The following is a 14,947-nucleotide window of genomic DNA, read 5'->3' as shown; positions in this document are numbered from 1 at the left end:
CCTTCATCCTTGCGACGCACGGTACACCTCGTTTGCCACCTGCTCGACCCTAGTGTCACTGATAAAATGAAGTAATCATACAGTTAAAATAGAGCGAGTGTCCTCTCTATCATTTCATTTCCAATGTAGATAAATAAAGTTCTTCTCTTTGTTAATGTATGTTCCATCAACTAGTCCCATTGTTAATGTTTAAGCATTTTTGCAAACTGGGGTGCTTAATTTTAGTTGATCTGCACAAAAATAGAGATTTGAATGTCTCAAGGCCCCTCCTTGTACTACCGCTGTACACTGATGTTCATCACTGGCAGAAGGTGTATCGGGGAGACTTGGGTCGATTTCCAGTATGATGTAATATTTTCTTCTTTTTATTAGTGTATGTTTCATCAACTAGTGCCACTATAATGTAATCACGCCTTTTCATTATCTGTGTAAACAGGGTTATTCAGCTGCATTTTGGTGGAACTGCACAAATGTACGGATGGAACCGACATATATGCAGAGTGCTAGGTGCCAAGTAAAAATTACCGACACCAACCTTGCTCCATCTAAGCATTGGCATCCACCACCATCAGTGGGATGTGTGGCGCTCACTGTGGACGGATCTTTCTCGGCAGCAAGTCCTCTAACCAAATACTAGTAGCTTAGACTTTAAAAAAAATACTAGTAGCTTATATTGGCAGTTTTCTAGGGGTGTACTCTTTTCTCAAAGAAGCACCAATCTATTTTTCTTTATTTGTACACAGTGTCACAACTTTGACCCAAAGGTCCAGAGCTATTTTAGGGTGATTGGCATAGTACTCGGAGACTGATTGTAAGCATGATTTTTATTAGTTGTCACACTGATTGTAAGCATGAGCAGATGGAAGATTAGGTTAGTGCGAAGCTTACCTTAAACCCTACCGCCGCCGTTGAAATGAGGCGAGCGTCAAGGGAACCGTGGAGAACGGCGGGGAAGCGACGTGGCGCCATCCGGCCTCCTCTTGCGGTGGGAGAACGAATACTCCTGTGGCTCCGGCTGGCTCTGCACCCTCACGAACGGCACACCGTACTCGATCGATTCATTATCCTCTGGGTGCTCGACCTTCGACCTGTACGCCCATCACCTTCGCCTGACTTTCTCCTCGGGCGAATCTGTCTGCTCCATCGCCCAGAGGAGATACTCGATGAACTCGAAGGACTGCGGCGTGACTGCCGCCGAGGAGTACATCGCCGCCCTCATCGCCGTCGTCTCGCTCTTTCGCATACATTGCCACATGGCCCTCACCGTCCTTGAAATCTCCCACTCATTGTCAAACCAAGTAAGGATCTCCTTCAACCTGGCTAACTTTGCCTGGTCACCGTCGGTGATCTGCCAGATTCGCTGCTGCATCCCCTCCATAGATGTCCTTCTGAGTGGTCCGGTGCTAGCTTTGGAAGATGGGAGGAGAGATGGTGGTCTTGCAATAGAGAAGAGGGAGAGGCGAGACGGTGGTTTTGGAATGGAGATGATGGAGAGGAGATGTTCCCTGCCTTTCGGTTGCTGACAGGTGGGCCCCGCGCTTGGTGGGACCCATGTGTCAGTGTCTCAATGGTAGGATGGGCTACGTCAGGGGATCCTCGTCTGAGGAGAGAGGAGGTGATTTTGCAATGGAGAAGAGGGAGAGGCGAGATGGTGGTTTTGGAATGGAGATGATGGAGTTCTCCTCTTAAACCACCGCCGCTCCTCTCCTGTTCCAATCTAAATCCAGCGCCTCTCCTCTCCTCTTCCATTTCAAAACCACCGCCCCTCCTCTCCTGTTCCAATCCAAAACCAGCGTCGCTCCTCTCCCGTTCTAAACCAAAACCAGCGCTGCTCCTCTCCTCTTCCATTAAAAAACCACCGCCGGCGAGTGAAGGTGCCGTGGAGAAGTAGATCAATGGAGGAGTACAACTGATACGTGAGGATCGCAGACGGCGACCCTGTGAAGCTAGCTAGGATGTTGGAGATACAGTCTTGGTTTGACAACAAGGACCAACTAGCGGCGATGGCGACATCCATGGCCAAATATCTGCAACAGAGCGAAAAGGCGGCGATACTCCCGGAGGGAGTCATGCGGGAGTACATAGAGCTGCTCCTCTGGGCCATGGAGCAAACAGATTCACCGAATCCGATCGTGAGGGGGCGGTGGTGGGAGTATTCGATCCCAGATGGAGCATCCACCAGAGATTGAAGGATCGAGCATCTACAGGGTGCCATTTGTGAGGGTGACGTGCCAGAGCGAGCCGGTGGAGTATTCGTCGACTGAACCCAACTGCAAGAGGAGAAAAACAGTTGACCCGACGACGCTTCCCCGCCATCCTCTCCCTCGCCGTTCACATCGTCTCACGGGGCGGCTGTCTGCCGCCGAGGAATAGGAGGGATTTGCTCCCCCCCAGACCAATAGTCGGGCAGGTTGTGAATTGTCAGGAGGAGCTTAGGCTTGTTAGTATTTGCAGGTTGTGAATTGTGTTTTGTGTTGTGTATTTTGAGAGTACTTTCAGATATGAATGTCTTTTGAATTTCAGATTTGCAGTATTGAGCATATGAAGTATTTTATGAATTCTAGAGATCTATTTTTAGCACTTAAAAAATGTAGTTTCATAGGAGTATAAAAGTGCAGACAATGTGATTCTCAGAGAAGAAACTGCAAGTTTCAGTTTCAGATAAGAAACTCCAAGTTCAGTTTCAGATAAGGAACTGCAACTTTCAGAGGCAGAGCATTTGTATTAACACAGCCTTTTCAAACAGTGTTAACATCATGCTGGAAGTTTTATTCATGGTCGAAAATGGAACTACCAGCCAGTTAACATCATGCTGATCAACATTCATGCATAGCACATCTTCATATGATGCACAGTCAAAAAGATATGCTATTTTCAAAATGCCCACACAATGTCGAGTGTGCGAAAAACAGAGAAAACGAGGGACGAAGTTTTGACAAGTGTAGGACATGGTGTCCGTAGATGTCAATTGGGACCCACATGTCAATAAAGGCAGAGGCAAAAAATTTGGAGATATTTTCTCTGCACAGGTGGAATCGAACCCGGGCGGAACAGCTGCCCCGTCTAGGCTTTCTTTTTCAACATGCGCAGCCCACGACCTCGGATGGGAGGTCCATAAGGCTGTTTGTATTTTCTTGAGGGCCGTCATGTATCGACCAGCCTATGGACCTCCCATCCGAGGTTTTGTTTTTCCAGAAACATCGGCAACCCAATTTATGTTTTTTTGAAGAAAACGCAGAGGTCTGTTCTATTTTTCTATATAAGAATAGGAACGCCTGGTCCAACTTATGTTTCCCTTCTAACTATATTATATATATTTATAATTTTTTATATGTTATTTTATATTATTGTTATTGTCATCATATATTTAACAGATACTTACATATGTAAGAAAACAATATCCCACATCTTGTTAACTTATAAAAATATTTTCTTAACAATAAAATCCTGGAACTTTTTTGGCAACGAAAATCCTGGTGTTTGTGTACAAAAGCTTGGTAAGATTTAAGGACCAATGTAATAATAAATCACTTATTATTCAAATATATATATAACAAAATGCTCAGCCCCTATTTATTTTTTGATAACATTGCTGCGCCCACCCCAACAATATAATTAGAATCAGCGCAGCAAAATCGTGTATTTCGAGAAAGTGCAAATGGCCTGTAATTTTTTAGGAAAAACATAAATGGGCCGCATGGACGCTACATTATTTGTTCACCCAGCCCAGCTAATGGATTGTAATTCAAAAAAAAGAGATCAAATGGACTGTAAATTCTACCCCGCAAAAAAAGACTGTAAATTCTGAAAAATGGGTTGAATATGTGCCACATTTTTGGAGGCTGAAATGTGGGCCAATAGGCCGAAGCCAATGCAAGTCGCTGTCAACTTAGTCAACAAATGATTCTGACATCGTTAGCCGTTGGATTTACATCTAATGACCGGCATCCATCTTCAATCTCTCGTCTTCTTCCTCCAGCGCTGCTGGGACCACCTGCTCCCGCCTCCTGCTGCTAGCAACTCTACTTAGCACGCTTCGCTGTGAAGCGCTACTCCACCGTTGGCCAGGCCATCCCTCCGCCCTCCACACCTCCTGTTCTTCTCCACCGACTCCCGAACCACACCGCACCAGAACCAGTTAACCCTCGTACACCTCTCCGTCTGCGACTCTACTCCCGCGTCTTCCCATCTCCGGCTCGTTGCTGTCCGGGGCCTCGCCGTTGTCCACCACCTTGGATGCGCTCGGCGCGGAGTGGTCAACGTGGTCAATGAACGACACCATCGGAAGTAGACTGTGCGTGGAGAGGCTGACAGCTGGGTCCACGGCCGCACGCAAGGAAATGCCTCCTTATTACGCGCAAAATAATGATTCCTCCACTTGACAGCTGGGACCTACCGGAAGGGCCTCTGTATTTCGTGAAAAAAACGTTCCCACCGCTGACAGGTCGGACCCACCAGCTATATCTTCGCACGCAAGGAAGTGCCTCCTTATTACACAAAAAAAAATGAATACCCCCCCTGCTAGTTGGGAGGCTGACTTGTGGGCCTACTAAGTTGACGGGGACGGAGTGCTTTGTCAACTTAGTCAATCTGAATGATTCTAGCTCCAGTGACCGTACGATGTCCATCCAACGGCCGTAGTGCTTCTTCAACCTCTGGTCTTGTTGCTCCAGCCGCCCAAAGCAGCGCCGGTCGTGCCGCATGCTCCTACCTCCCGTGGCCGGCTGTGCTGCTGCGGAGGCCTCACCGCCCCCTACTATTCCCACCGCTGGCCAGGCTCCCCTGTTATTCTGCGGCGACAGCAGCCTCACACCGCAGCGAACCAGTGAACCCTCGTACTCCTCTACGCGTGGGCATCCACTGCCGCGTCTTCCCCAGCTCCGTGTCGTCCCCTTCCTAGGCCTCGCCGTCGTCCACCGCCCTGGTGCTCTCGGCGCGGCGTGGTCAACGTGGTCAAGGAACGGCTTCCATCGGACATGGACTGTACGTGGAGAGGCTGACAGCTGGGTCCACGGCAGCAGCAAGGAAGTGCCTCCTTATTACGCGCAAAATAATTATTCCTCCACCTGACAGCGGGGACCCACCGGACGGGCCACCGTATTTCGCGAAAAAACATTCCCCCCTGACTGCTGGGACCCACCAGCTACATCTTCGCATGCAAGGAAGTGCGTCCGGGTAAAAAAAACGATTCGCCCCCTGACTGCTGGGACCCACCAGCTACATCTTCGCAGGCAAGGAAGTGCGTGACAGTCGGGACCCACCTCGTTGAAGTGTACGTAGCGTTGTCATTCTGGTCGCGAACGTGTACGTACATACTGGTCGATGTAGAGGCACGCACGTGTCGTAGTAGAGGCGCGCACGTAGCATGTACACGTACGTACAGCGGCCAGTGTGCAAGAAAGAAAATACGACCACGTACGTACATACGGGCAGGGTCTCGAACACCTACTCGCGCATACGTACGGCCAGGGCTCATGTACATGGCTGGGTCGGAACGGAGAAACATCATCGTCGTCATGTTCATGGGGAGCCAACTGGCTGGGTCGGAACGGAATGCGTCGTCGTGTTCATCGGGAGGGCTTGGACGGAACAGCTGATGGAAACTAGGCCTGGCGTACCGCAGAACAGAGGAAACAGCCTTGTGTTCGACCGGCCATGTTCGAAAAGGGATCCTGTTCATCGGGAGGGGTCTGGCGTACCGCAAAACGGATGAAACGGACCTCCTACGGTCGAAACAGGGGTCCTGTTGATCGGGAGGGGTGTGGCGTACCGCAAAACGGAGGAAACGGACTTGTGTTGGAGCGCTACGGTCGAAACGGGGGTCCTGTTCATCGGGAGGGGTGTGGCGTACCGCAAAACGGGACTCCACGGGATACTGTTCATCTCCACCGTCGACCCCCTCCAGCCTCCACGGGCTACTGTTCATCCACCGTCGACCTCCTCCAGCCTCCACCTGCGACTGTTCATCCACGGGCTCCTGTTCATCCAGCCTCCACCGCGCGCTACTCCACCGGCTACTGTTCAACCAGCCCTCTCCACGGGCTCCTGTTCAACCACCCCTCCACGGGCTCCTATTCATCCAGCCCTCCACCATCTACTATTCATCCTGCCCTCCACGGAGTGGTCCAGTTCATCCTGCCCTCCACGGGGTCCTGTTCATCCAGCCCCAACCGGCTCGAACGATCGGGGTCCTGTTCATCCAGAGGCAACGCCACGGGGTCCTCTTCATCCACCCCCACCGAGAACTGTTCATCCAACCCCCCCAGCAACGCTCACTGTTCATCCAGAGGTAGCATCGATCGGCTTCAGTTAGCAGCAGTAGCGAAGGAATCGCTCGATCGGGTTCAGTTAATAGCCATCGATCGATCGCTCGGGTTCAGTAATGTGTAGCCTGCAGTGCAATCGCTCAGGTTCAGTTAGAGCCCAACGCCTCGCTCGGGTTCAGTTAGAGCCCAACGCCTCACACACACGCGCGTACGTACGAGAGAAACGCGCATCGCTCGGCCCTCGACCACCCACCGTAACCAGGGACTCCCCGATATTTTCCGCGCCCTCGCTTCTACCACGGTTTTTTCCGTCATGGACGGCCCAAAGAATGTCATGCAGCTGCGTCTCTGGCCCGCCCAGGACGAAAAGCCCATTTTCTGTCATGATTTTTTGTCATAGAAGTAGGACCCCACCACATCTATGATGATACCGGGTTTTGTCACAATTATCGTCATAGAAGTGTCATAAGTATGACAGAAAAGATTTTCGTTCGGCCCAAAATGTCACGGATGTGTCTTTTTTTTGTAGTGATATCCCTTGCGCATATTTAAACCACCAATTAACGATTGTGTGTGTAGCATAAACTAGGCATGACTCTGTGTGCTGGACTAGCAGGCACTCTAAGGGAGCCTAATGTAGTGCACTGGAATTCCTACATGCCACCTACGATTTTGTGTAATGTACTACTATTGGGGATATAACTACTGGGTATGAACCGCCCAGGAGGGGCCGGGTTGTGTAGCTCTGTTGGGGATATACTACTGTTGGGGATATAACTACTGGGTATGTCCACACTTGGTTCCTCTCAAAGTTGTGTAGCTCTTCGTGCATGGCATTTATCTAATCCGGATCTTCTAATGCTTCTTCAACCTTCATAGGTTCAATGCTAGAGAGAATGAATAATGTTCACAAAAATTAGCCAAACAAGTTTTAGAGCGAGTGATTCTCCCGGTTTGGATATCATTGAATATTTTTTCGATGGGATGGTCTCGCGAAACTCTTGCTCGAACTCGTGAGAGATTTTGTTTGGGTCGGGGTGGAACATCTTCTTCATCATCTTGTTCTTCTTCTTGGCCTTCTTCGTTGTTGACGTTGTATTCTCTTGTCTAGGTGGAGAAGGAGGTTGATGAGGTTCATCTTGGTGTACTTCCTCGTTTTCTTCATCTTGGCGTGTCCCACTTGCGGATGCTTCCATGTCAACTCTTAGTTCACCTTGTCCTGAGGTAGAAGCTTCCACTTGGACGGACAAGGTACTCTCCTTCACCTCCATTGGACGAATCTTGCCAATAGACAAGTCTTGGATTGCTTCCAAAGGGTCTTTGTCCCCTACATCAATTGGCAATTGCTCTACTTGCGAGCCGTTAGATTCATCAAACGTCACATCTACCGTCTCTTCAACCTTTCGGGTGAAATTGTTGTATACCCGGTAAGTGTGAGAGTTTGAGCCATAACCAAGTAGGAAACACTCATGAGATTTAGAAGCAAATTTAGAACGATGATGCTTATCAAGAATATAGCACTTTGAGCCGAATACCCAAAAGTATCCAACTTGGGGTTTGTTACAGGTGAGAAGCTCGTATGCCGTCTTGCCGAGTAGCTTGTGAAGATACAAGCGATTTGTTGCATGACAAGCTGTCTCAACCGCTTCCGCCCAAAAGTGTTTTGGCGTCTTGTACTCATCAAGCGTCATTCTCGCCATCTCAATAAGAGTCTGGTTCTTCCTCTCAACAACTCCATTTTGTTGAGGCGTGTACGTAGCCGAGAACTCATGTGAAATCCCTTCTTCGTCAAGAAAGGTATCCACATTTGCGTTCTTGAACTCCGTTCCGTTGTTGCTGCGAACCTTCTTAATTTTCCCTTCAAATTGATTTTGGGCTTCCTAGCAAAGTTCTTGAAGATCTTTTGGACCTGCGATTTAGTATCAAGAATGAACACCCACGTAAATCTTGAAAGGTCATCAACTATCACAAAACCAAATGAGTTTCCACCGAGACTTTTATAGGCGCTGGGACCAAAAAGATCCATATGAAGTAGCTCGAGCGGTCTTCTCGTGGTCATGATGTTCTTCACAGGGTGGCTTCCTCCAACTTGTTTTCCTACCTGACAAGCACTGCACAATCTATCCTTGTCAAAAATAACATCTTTCACTCCAAGGATATGATCACCTTTAATAACCTTGTCAAGATTTCGCATGCCCACATGACCTAACCTTCTATGCCACAACCAGCCTTTAGAGGATTTAGCAATTAAGCAAGTTCTAGGTTGAGCCTTTTTAGTGAAATCTACAATGTAAAGATCACCTCTACGTATACCGGCAAAGACCATATTATGATTATCTCTATGAAACACTTGGCAATCTACTTCGGTGAATAGGACATTGAAACCAAAGTCAGCAAGTCTAGATACGGAAAGCAAATTGCAGCCAAGAGATTCAACGAGCATAACATTTTGTATGGAGCTATCATGTGAGATGGCCACCTTACCAAGGCCAACCACTTTACCCTTTGAGTTATCACCAAAGGTGACATACTTTCAAGGGCCGTCGTTTTCAGGTAGCTCATGAAACATATCCTTGTCTCCGGTCATGTGATCGGTACATCCAATATCAAGAACTCCTTTCCTCCAGCCATGTAGCCACGAAGATTAGCCATAAGACCAAAGTGTCTCATAGACTCATCGAGATCAAAGTCACTATCATCATCCTCATCATAGTATCCATGTTCAACATCGTCTTCTGATGGATCAATTCCTAGAGAGAGTGATTTATTAGATAAATGATCATCACAATGTTCATCTTTATGAATTCTAATGGCTTCGGAGATGATATTGCTAATGATTCCAACATCTCCTTTGGCACGCATGAGGTTAGTAAGCTCAAATAGACAATCACCAAACTTAGGATCACTGGAATTCATCTTAGGCAAAGCAATAGACTTGTGAAGAATCTCATCTAAGTTTTGCAAGGAATAGTTTGGAAATCGTTCCTCAAGAAATCTCCATATAGTGTAGGCACAATCAAGAGTAGGCAAGCAACAAGAAAATTTCTAGGCAAACCTCTAGTAATAAGATTGACAGTTCTAAGATTGATGATCATGTCAATAGACTCATCAAGGGTAGGATGCAAAGGATCAACATGGGGTTCATGAAGAAGCAACCTTATCTATCCCACCATGGCCGTCACCCACGAAGGACTTGCCTCACTTGGGTAAATCTTCACGAAGTAGGCGATCTCCTTGCCCTTACAAACTCCTTGGTTCAACTCCACAATCTTGACGGAGGCTCCCAAGTGACACCTAACCAATCTAGGAGACACCACTCTCCAAAAGGTAATAGATGGTGTGTTGATGATGAACTCCTTGCTCTTGTGCTTCAAATGATAGTCTCCCCAACACTCAACTCTCTCTCACGGATTTGGATTTGGTGGAAAGATGATTTGAGTGGAAAGCAACTTGGGGAAGGCTAGAGATCAAGATTCTTGTGGTTGGATTGGAATATCTTGGTCTCAACACATGAGTAGGTGGTTCTCTCTCCGAAAATGAATGATGGAAGTGTAGGCACGTTCTGATGGCTCTCTCCACGAGTGGAGGAAGGGTGGGGGGTATATATAGCCTCCACACAAAATCTAACCTTTACACAAAATTTACCAAACTCGATGGGACCGAATCATGAAACTCGGTCAGACCGATTCAGTTCAAAATGTGAAAGTTAGGTTTTTCGGTGGGACCGATATGATCAACTCGGTGGGACCGATGTGACAGGGTTAGGGTAATATCTCACCTCGGTTTGACAGATTACATAAACTCGGTGAGACCGATTCTGGTAATAAGCAAAACAGAGAGTTGGTCAAGCAAACTCGGTGGGACCGATTGCATATCTCGGTGAGACCAAAATTTTTGCAACAGGCAACAGAGAGTTTGCAAGCCCATCTCGATGAGACCGAGATCCCATCGGTGAGACCAAATTGATTAGGGTTTCTGGCAGTGTCTATGTCAAGTGAACTCGGTGGCACCGGATAGATCAAATCGGTTGGGCCGAGTTAACTTTAGGTTTGGGAATATGTGGAAATGAGAAAGTGGTTGAGGGCTTTGGAGCATATCACTAAGCACTTTGAGCAAGCAAGCCATTAAGCAACACCTCATCCCCTTTTAATAGTATTGGCTTTTCCTATGGACTCAATGTGATCTTGGATCACTAAAATGAAAATGTAGAGTCTTGAGCTTTTGAGCTTATGCCAATCTTCTATCCTTAGCATCTTGAAGGGGTTCCACATCCTCTTGTCCATGCCACTCCACTTTTGAACTCATGTGAAATATACTAGATGAAAATGTTTGTCCAACAAGAGATATGTTGACATTAGTTACCAAAACCACCCAGGGAGCACTTGTGCTTTCAATCTCCCCTTTTTTGGTAATTTATGACAACATACATCAAAGCTTTAGATAAAGATATGAAGAATAACAAGTAAAGCTTTGGAAAGACATGTAACATGCATCGGCTCCCCCTACATGGATGCAGTCATGTAAATATGGAATATAAGAGCATGTGAATGCATAAGCATGACAGAGCAAGCAAAGAGTTACATGTATCTTGGCTATATGCATCAGAGCAAATGATGTGAATATGGGAAATGTACCTTCATGTTCATGAGTCCTCCTTGCAAACAATATGTACATCAGCAAGAGATCATCATGCACATGAGTGTGATGCATATACTTACCTTGTGATCTTGAGATGGCTTTGGAAGAGATGAACCTGAGTAAACAAGGTTAGATAACACAGAAACATCTACTAAACAGAGCAAGAACAGCAAACCACAAGAGTACCAAGATTGGGATGACATGTAGAGAGTGAGTACTAGGTACTCTATTGGATATAGACATGTCCCCAAAGAGTAAAGATATGCAGTGAATTCGAAGATTTCCTTCCCTTAGATGTCTTTCTCCCCCTGAATCTTATATGGGATACTGGGAGACGGAGGAAAAAAAATCAGAGCAAAACAAGAAAATCATCACAAAACAATCATAACACATACTAACATGTCTTTCCCCTTTTAAAGACACGTGACTTCTCTCCTCTTGAATGCCAAGCATCTGGGGTCACTCACCTTTTTGATGTGATTAAGCACTCTCCCCCTTTGATGTAATTAAGCTTTGATGTGATCTCTCTCTCCCCCTTTGACATCAATTTCCAAGAAGGGACCTTCTGGTGTGTGAGTCGAATAGGTTTGGTCCTTGAGTCACATGACAAAGCAGCATGTAGAGTGTGATGCAGGTAGAGGACAAGAATCATTGAGTGGAGCTGGAAAAAATATGCAGGATGCAAATGGCAAAGTGTCTTCTCAACATTGAAATCGGTAACACCGAGTTGTTTTCTTCGGTGGCACCGAAGTGGTTCGGTTTGACCGAAAGAGACAAATCGGTGTGTCCGAGTTCAACACAGAGAGAACATTTGTCATCTCAGCTCACTAGGCAAATAATATCTCACAAAGATGTGCAAGGAATTTACTGAAGGATTTGCAATGGATTGGATGCAGGGAATGCAGAACATAAGAGAGAGAAGAAAAAGAAATCTAGATGAAGTTTTTTTGAAGATAAAAGAAGGGAAACAAATATTCAAGAGACAAATGCAAGAACTCAGAAAAACACTAGAGAACTTCATCTAGAATTGGTCGGCGACAAAGTCACCTATGTTAGAGTATATTGACTGAGGAGTCAAGTGAGATCACTTGATCGTAGGTCATACTCATTATTTAAGCTCAAATGGGGTTACCATTTTTCATTTAAGCATTTTGATGTATTCGCATCTTGTTGAGCTGCTTTGGCCCATGTCTTGGGGTAAAGCTTCTCTAATATGGAATAACATACCTTGGGTGGTGGTGTTGAACTTGATCATGTGGTTGAACTTGTGTGGGATGCTCAAGGTTGATGTAGTACATCAAGAGTTGGGAGCACCTCTTGTAGTTTGAGTTCATCTACCTACATGGGTTAGTTTTGCAAGGAAGAGCACTTGTGTATCCAAAATGACAATCATGAAAGTTTGATATCAAATGAAATGGTCAAAGGATATGTTGAAAGGATCCATGCTTCCTTGTCTTCAACCACCATATTGTAGAGACTTGGTGATGTAGAGATTGATCAAGATGTGAGTGATTTGCAATCTCATAGAGTTGGAGTCATCCAAGTACCTACAAGGGTTAGATAGCATGCAAGGGTGCAAAGATATCCAAGACATATGATCATCATCATCATAAGAGAAATATCAAGGATTAGTCCAAGGCTCATGCCTTGCATGTATCCAAATGGATTATCTACTCCAAGTTTGAAGCATCAATGATGTTCAATTCACCTTTCAAACGGCAAAATACTTTCTCATCAAGTGGTTTGGTGAATATATCCTCCAATTTCTTATCGGTACGAACATGCTTAAGATCAATGTCTCCTTTAGCAACATGATCTTGAATCAAATGATGACGAACTTCAATATGTTTAGTTCGAGAATGTTGCACGGGATTGTGAGCAATCTTAATAGCACTTTCATTGTCACAAAGCAATGGAACATGTTTCACTTTGATCCCATAATCTTTAAGAGTTTGGGTCATCCAAAGTAATTGAGCACAACATGAACCGGCGGCAATGTATTCCCGTCGGGGGTGGATAAGGATAACGAGTTTTGTTTCTTGGAAGACCAAGACACAAGAGATCTACCAAGAAATTGACAAGTACCCGAAGTGGACTTTCTATCAACCTTGTCACCGGCATAGTCCGAGTCGGAGTAGCCAACAAGATCAAAAGAGGACCTCTTAGGATACCAAATGTCAAAGTTTGGTGTATGAATTAAGTATCCCACTATCCTTTTCACAGCCTTAAGATGACATTCTTTGGGGGCCACTTGATATCGTGCACACATGCACACACTTAGCATAATATCGGGACGGGAGGCACATAGATATTACAAAGAACCAATCATAGAGCGTTAAACCTTTTGGTCAACCGGTTTGCCATCCTTAGTCAAGTCAAGATGTCCACTAGTAGGCATGGGTGTTTTCATACCTTTGCTTTCTTGCATGTTGAACTTCTTGAATAAGTCCTTGGTATACTTTGTTTGAGAGACAAAGGTACCCTGCTTAGTTTGCTTGATTTGCAAACCAAGAAAGAACTTGAGTTCACTCATCATAGACATCTCAAACTTCTCCGACATCAGCTTTCCAAACTTTTCACTAAAATGAGGGTTAGTTGAACCAAATATGATATCATCACCATAAATTTGGCACATGAATAATTCACCATTAACCCTTTTAGTAAAGAGAGTAGAATCTATCTTTCCAGTCTCAAAGCCTTTTTCAATAAGGAACTTGGTCAAGCATTTCTACCACGCTCTAGGAGCTTGTTTAAGACCATAAAGAGCTTTGTGAAGTTTGTAAACATGGTCGGGTTTCTTAGGATTAACAAACCCGGGAGGTTGTTTAACATAAACTTCCTCCTCAATTTCACCATTTAGAAAAGCACTTTTAATGTCCATTTTGGTACAAGGTGATATCATGGTGATTAGCATAGGCAAGTAAGATGCGGATGGAATCAAGTATAGCATTGGGGGCATATGTCTCACCATAGTCCATACCTTCGACTTGAGTGTAACCTTGGGCGACGAGACGTGCTTTATTGCGAACGACTTGTCCATCTTCGTCTTGCTTGTTGCGGAACACCCATTTGGTACCGATGATGTTGTGGTTGTTGTCGGGCTTCTCGAGCAATGTCCTCAGTTGGTTCCTCTCAAAGTTGTGTAGCTCTTCATGCATGGCATTTATCCAATCCGGATCTTGTAATGCTTCTTCAACCTTCATAGGTTCAATGCTAGAGATGAATGAATAATGTTCACAAAAATTAGCCAAACGAGTTTTAGAGCGAGTGATTCTCCCGATTTGGATATCACTTAAGATTTGTTCGACAGGACGGTCTCGTGAAACTCTTGCTCGAACTCGTCAGAGCTTCTGTTTGGGTCGGGATGGAACATATTCTTCATCATCTTGTTCTTCTTCTTGGCCTTCATTGTTGTTGACGTTTTCATTCTCTTGTCTAGGTGGAGAAGGAGGTTGATGAGGTTCATCTTGGTGTACTTCCTCGTTTTCTTCATCTTGGAGTGTCCCACTTGTGGATGCTTCCATGTCAACTCTTGGTTCACCTTGTTGTGAGGTAGAAGCTTCCACTTGGAAAGAGGAGGTACTCTCCTTTACCTTCGTTGGACGAATCTTGCCAATAGACAAGTCTTGTATTGCTTATGAAGGGTCTTTGTCCCCTACATCAATTGGCAATTGCTCTACTTGCGAGCCGTTAGATTCATCAAACTTCACATCTACCGTCTCTTCAACCTTTCGGGTGAAATTGCTGTAGACCTGGTAAGTGTGAGAGTTTGAGCCATAACCAAGTAGGAAACCCTCATGAGATTTAGGAGCAAATTTAGAACGAGATGCTTATCAAGAATATAGCACTTTGAGCCGAATACCCAAAAGTATCCAACTTGGGGTTTGTCACCGGTGAGAAGCACGTATGCCATCTTGTCGAGTAGCTTGTGAAGATACAAGCGATTTGTTGCATGACAAGCTGTCTCAACCGCTTCCGCCCAAAAGTGTTTTGGCGTCTTGTACTCATCAATAATCGTTCTCGCCATCTCAATAAGAGTCCGG

The sequence above is a fragment of the Triticum aestivum genome, chromosome 2D (genome assembly GCF_018294505.1).
Source record: "Triticum aestivum cultivar Chinese Spring chromosome 2D, IWGSC CS RefSeq v2.1, whole genome shotgun sequence".
Lineage (NCBI taxonomy): Eukaryota > Viridiplantae > Streptophyta > Magnoliopsida > Poales > Poaceae > Triticum > Triticum aestivum.
This window is presented reverse-complemented; position numbering follows the sequence as displayed.